The sequence below is a fragment of the Mandrillus leucophaeus genome, unplaced genomic scaffold, assembly GCF_000951045.1.
Source record: "Mandrillus leucophaeus isolate KB7577 unplaced genomic scaffold, Mleu.le_1.0 Scaffold613, whole genome shotgun sequence".
Lineage (NCBI taxonomy): Eukaryota > Metazoa > Chordata > Mammalia > Primates > Cercopithecidae > Mandrillus > Mandrillus leucophaeus.
In genome coordinates, this window is record NW_012106620.1 from 178,871 (window position 1) to 184,690 (window position 5,820).

At 39.3% G+C, this 5,820-nt stretch overlaps 1 pseudogene; it reads right to left on the reverse strand.

Moving 5' to 3' along the window:
* Nucleotides 1-153: 153 nt before the first annotated feature.
* Nucleotides 154-726, reverse strand: LOC105553872 (annotated as a pseudogene).
* Between the last annotated feature and the right edge of the window lie 5,094 nt (nt 727-5,820).

Here is a 5,820-nt window from a genome sequence, read left to right on the forward strand (position 1 = left end):
CTGCTTCATAAAGCTTTATTTCCACTTGTTTCAAGGATTGAGAGAGTGTTCCAGTGTAGTTCAAAAAGCTGCCTAGTGGCTCCTAGGACGCTTAGGCAGAAGCCCTGTTGCTTTATGAGGGGCCCTTCAGAAGTCGCCGGGCACAGTAGGCCCCTAGTCGTGCTTGAGAGTCAGCCTTTCAAAGAGATGGTCACCCAGCCCAGCCTCTGGGCTGGCCAGCCTATGGAGATGGGTAGGGTGGTCACTCATCTTCTTGAGGAGTTTTGCTTCCTTATGTAGGAAGTGACTCTCCAGGAAGCAAGAGAGATGGGATTCTGTGTGCGTAGAACCGAGGGTATGAAGATCTGAAAGGGCCCGATTCCGTTTTTTCTCCAGGCTATGGTGGCTTCCCTCGCATCCAGGGTTTTATCCCGCTCATGTTGAGCCGGTATCTGGATGTCATGGAAGAGAGCGCGGCCGCCATGTTGGCTTTGCATTTTCAGGAGATGTTCTGTGCCGTCGCGCTTCTCCTCGGCCAATTCGCCAAAGTGAATATGCCTTCCAGAGACAATACGCCTTCCAGAGAGACATTATCGTGGTGGGAATAGAAGCCCAGACAGAGGTAGATGTAGGAGGCCTGCAGGTACAAATTGACCAGGCTGTTGATGGTTGCCTCAACCTCTGTGGAATAATTTTGACGAATCTGGGAGCTCATGGTTGGTTGGCAAGAAGGAGCTAACCACAAAAACGGTGTTGACTGGCCCCAGAAGCAGCACATGGCCAAGAAGATGGTCCCAGAGGTTGCAAGTGGAGAGGAGATCCCAGGGTGGTCGGAGGCTGGAAGAAAGAGTCCCTGGATCTGTTCCGTACAAACAATGTTGAAGCAAGACACAGATCTCTGGGCCCTCCAAATGGGCTGCCAGTATATTTCTTTTTTGAGACAGTCTCTCGCTCTGTCACCCAGGCTGCAGTGCAGTGACTTCTGCCTCCCGGGTTCAAGCAATTCTCCTTTCTCAGCAATTTCCGAGTAGCTGGGATTACTGGCACACACCACCAGGCCGAGCTAATTTTGTATTTTTAATAGAGACGAGGTTTCACCGTGTTGGCCAGCCTGGTCTCGAACTCCTGACCTCAGGTAATCAACCCACCTCAGTCTCCCGAAGTGCTGGGATTACAAAGGCTTTAGTCACCGCATCCGGTCGATATTTCTTACACTGGATCTTCTGGGTCACTAGTCTCTTTCACCAGTGACTATCCTCTCCTTAAATGTATTTCCTGACTTTATGTGGAAAAAAAAAAAATCATAGGTTTCTCAATCACCAAATATCTTATATGTACGTGTGTATATGTGATGTACTTGAATATCTTTAAACTCTTCTCTTTTGGTAGCCACGTTCTTTAGCACTTCTGCTTCTCTGGATATGTTTTATTATTGTCTTGCCAACTCTTTTTTGATTTGGCTGCTGAGTCCTTTGGAAGAGCTATTACTTTTGTTATTGCTTTCACTTTGTCTCAAGTCTAGTTGTTGGTGGTTAAAACAAGCAAACAAACAAAACAGTCCCATACATGGATTTGCGTTGTATAATATAAAGAGGCTGTCAGTCATGATAAAGCACTTGGGGAAAACCTTCAAATTCTTCAACCCCCTGAACTTACCAAGCCTCCAGAGCAGGAAAGCTCTGGCCACTTATTCAGCTTCCTGTTGACATTTTGGGGGACAATGATAGCAAGCCCACTTATGTGGAAGCTGATATCACCCTTTTCTTGGTGAATCCCCTAATCTCCGCCAAAATTTTCCACAATTCAAATATGTCCTATCCCTTCTTCCTTGGTGTTGACACTGCTCTCTGTGTTCTCAATACTTGGCCAGTCTCCAGGGAAGAAAGTTCAGTGCCACTTCTTTCTTTCACTGTTTGTTGAAACCCCAATAGAGTTCCTGGCCTCATTTGAAAAATGTCTACCTAAAATATCCAGAAGTTAGTCCCCTATGTCTTCAAAACTAATGATTTCAAGCTTTAATATTTTTGCCTCGATGCATGTATAATCAGAATAATTTGTATTAACTGGATTCTATTGATAAAGTGATTTTCCACATGTGATTTTAATGATCATATAGTTTCATATCCTTAGAAAAGACATTTTAAAGCCACTAATAAATGATAAAAGGATATGGGAAAAAGGGTCTGTTAATAGGTGAATGGATAAAGAAAATGTGGTATATATACACAGTAGATTCTTATTCAGCCTTAAAAAAATGAGAAATCTTGGCCAGGCACAGTGGCTCACACTTGAAATCTCAGCACTTCGGGAGGCTAATGTTGGTAGATCCCGTGAGCCCAGGAGTTCAAGATCAGCCTGGGCAATGTGGTGAAACCCTGTCTCTACAAAACAGTATAAAAATTAGCCAGGCATGATGGTATGGACCTGTAGTCCCAGCTACTGAGGATCGGGGATTGGGACTCAAGTGGGAAGATTGCTTAAGCACAGGAAGTCGAGGCTGCAGTGAGCTGAGATTATGTCACTGCCCTCCAGACTGGGAAACAAAGAGATAGAAACCCTGTCAAAAATAAATAAATAAATAAATAAATAAATAAATAAATAAATAAATAAAAATGAAAATAAAAAAGGAAATCTTGCTGCTATTTGCAAGCAACATTAATGAACCTAGAGAACATTATGCCAAGTGAAATAAGTCAGACACAGAATGACAAATATTGCATTGAACTTTTTGTATGTAGAATATAAAAATTAAAACTCATCAAAGCAGAGAGAATGGTGGGTCATAGTGGAATGGGGCAATATTGGTCAGAAGGTACAAACTCTCAGTTATGAGTAAGTTCTACTGTATTTTTAAATTGAAATTTGATAATAGAGCATATTTTAAGAGTCCTCACTGACCACGTGCAGTCTCTCAAGCCTGTAATCCCAGTACTTTGGGAGGCTGAGGCAGGCAGATCACCTGAGGTCAGGAGTTCGAGACCAGTCTGGCCAACATGGTGAAACCCTATCTCTACTAAAAATACAAAAAGTTAGCCGGGTCTGGTAGTGCACGCTTTTAGTCCCAGCTACTCAGGAGGCTGAGACAGGAGAATCACTTGAACCCGGGAGGTGGACGTTTCAGTGACCCAAGATGGTGCCACTGCACTCCAGCCTGGGCAACAGAGTGAGACGCCATCTTAAAAAAAAAAAAAAAAAAGAAAAAGAAAAAGTTCTCATCATAGGAATAAATACACAAAAACATGTAACTATGGATATGTTCATTAATATGATGGTGGTAATCATGCAATGTATACATATATCTTCTTATTGTAGACCTTGAATATATACAGTCTTTGCCAGTCATTTTTTAAATTAATAATAATAAAAAAATAAGATGGATGCAAAGTATCCATGGTCAGGGCTCTTACTATAGGTTGCACTCTCCTTCACACTATGTTCTGGTAAGTATTGTAATAAAAGTTTTCAGAAGAACGCCTTAGTAGTTAGTGTAAAGTTAAATATATCTACCCAAAAGAAGACATGTGACAATGGCAAATGAGAGGTCTTATCAGTACATTGTTTGAATTATGAGACAGATCTGATGTAAATTAAGAGTTATAAGTGCCCTCCTTTTTTGTCTTATGTAGATGAAAGCAGCTTACATTACCTTAAATGCCAACCTGCTCTTGGAGACACATGCTTCATGAAAACTAGATTACTTAATGAACTACTTGGCTACTCCATTCATGACAAGTGCATTTGAAAATGTTGTAAAATAGCCATAGATTACAGACCTCATCACACACATGGCTATTAATGCAATGAGACATGACAGAGCATGAAATGCACAATATTCATTCACATTGGGATCTGAGTACTATCAGTGCATCCATGTGTGAATTAATATAATATAACACACTCCTGGCCATGGAATGTCACACAGTGATGGTGATTGGGATTGTAAAATGCCTTAATCAAATATTATTTGAAAAGAACAAGTATATACTGTCACATTGATGACAAGGTTTAAAAGCGTCGAGCTAAATAAATTATGCTTCACTATAGTCAATAGTCCATTAATTCCATCAATTGTATAATTATTTTGAATTGCTTTATTTGAACTATGTTTCACTTCTGAAGTCTTATATGAGTAAAAGGACATTGGAAAAGTAAATTAAAGTCAGCGATATATCTTTATAACTTCATATCCAGAAATGTAAGCATAGTAAAAATATAAATGTGATTATATTCACTTTTATGTATTTAGGGACATAGACATACTCTGTTGGTAATTTTGCCTCTCTGTCTCTTATAGTTGTCCCTTCTTTTTCTTCAATAGCTATTTTCCCACAATCTGTGTATAAGTGTTTCAGTCATTTCCATGTTTAAAATTTACCTTCTTAGATCCTGCATGCCTCTCCTTCTGTTCACAGGAAATATTCTCAGTTTCCATTAACTGTTACCACTTCTATACGTTTACTCTATTATCAACTGGCAACAATCAGCTGCTTTCCTACCACCCCTATTCCCATCTCAAACCCCGATCTTAAGCAATAACTATTTTAACTGAAGTCAATAATTATTAATTAATTATTATTATTGTTTTTTTGAGACGAAATCTCGCTCTGTTGCCCAGGCTGGAGAGCAGTGGTTCGATCTCAGCTCACTGCAACCTCTGCCTCCTAGGTTCAAGTGATTCTCCTGCCTCAGCCTCCCGAATAGCTGGGATTAGAGGTGCCCACTAGCACACCCAGCTAATTTTTTGTATTTTTAGTAGAGACGGGGTTTCACCGTGTTAGCCAGGGTGGTCTCGATCTCCTGACCTCATGATCTGCCCACCTCGGCCTCCCAAAGTTCTAAGAATGCAGATGTGAGCCACCGCACCCAGCCCTCAATTAATTATTATAAAGTCCATTTTTCAATTCCATGAATCTTGCTTGATCTTTCTTGTGTTTGACAATTTCTATCACTCTCTTCCTGATTTTCATTACATTACTTTTAACAAATTCCCTTCAATGTCTTTGGTGATTTCCTCTCAGCATTCTTCTCTTCCTCTTCATATTCTGAAACTATTATTATTTCCTAAGATTCTGTTCTTGTCCTTTTTATTCTTTTTAGATCTCACTCTGCACTCACCTGATTAATTTTTTTCCATACTCTGCGTTTCCAGTGCTTATAATTCAAGTGTCACCACTAGCTTACACTTTTCTGAGCAGTAATCCCATATACGTCTACTGCCTACAATATTCCTCCACTTATAGAATCCTCAAAGTCAACATGACCCAAATAATCTTCCCTTTTATCATCCTGCTTATTTTCCAATAATCCCTGTTTTGTGAATGGTTTCACCATTAGCTCATTTATCTAAGCGTCATATGTAAAAGTTGTTCTGGCGTCCCATTTTCTCTACTTTCTAAATTATACATGTGTCTCTATTTATTACTTACTTACTAAACAATGGGAATATTATTAGTGGATTTATGCTTGTACTCATCAATATATGATTTTTTATTAGATCGGGATGTCATAAATTGGTTCTTCATATTCTCATAAGTATTTTTGTGGTAGTTTTTCTTTCAATATGTTAATGTATTTTTAAAATTTTGTGAGACTCAGTATATTAAATCAATGTATTGCTCTATTTAAGGACTTTCATATTGCATTCTTCTGTAGTATAGATATATGCTTTGTGTTTAAAACACAATCAGAGACAGAGGTGGAGCAAGATGGCAAAATATAAGGATTCACTAATTGTTCCCACAACAAGGGCACTAATTTAACAACTATCTATACAAGAAAAAAAAAACACCTTTATAAGAACCAAAATCAGATTAACACTCATAGTACTTGGTTTTAACTACG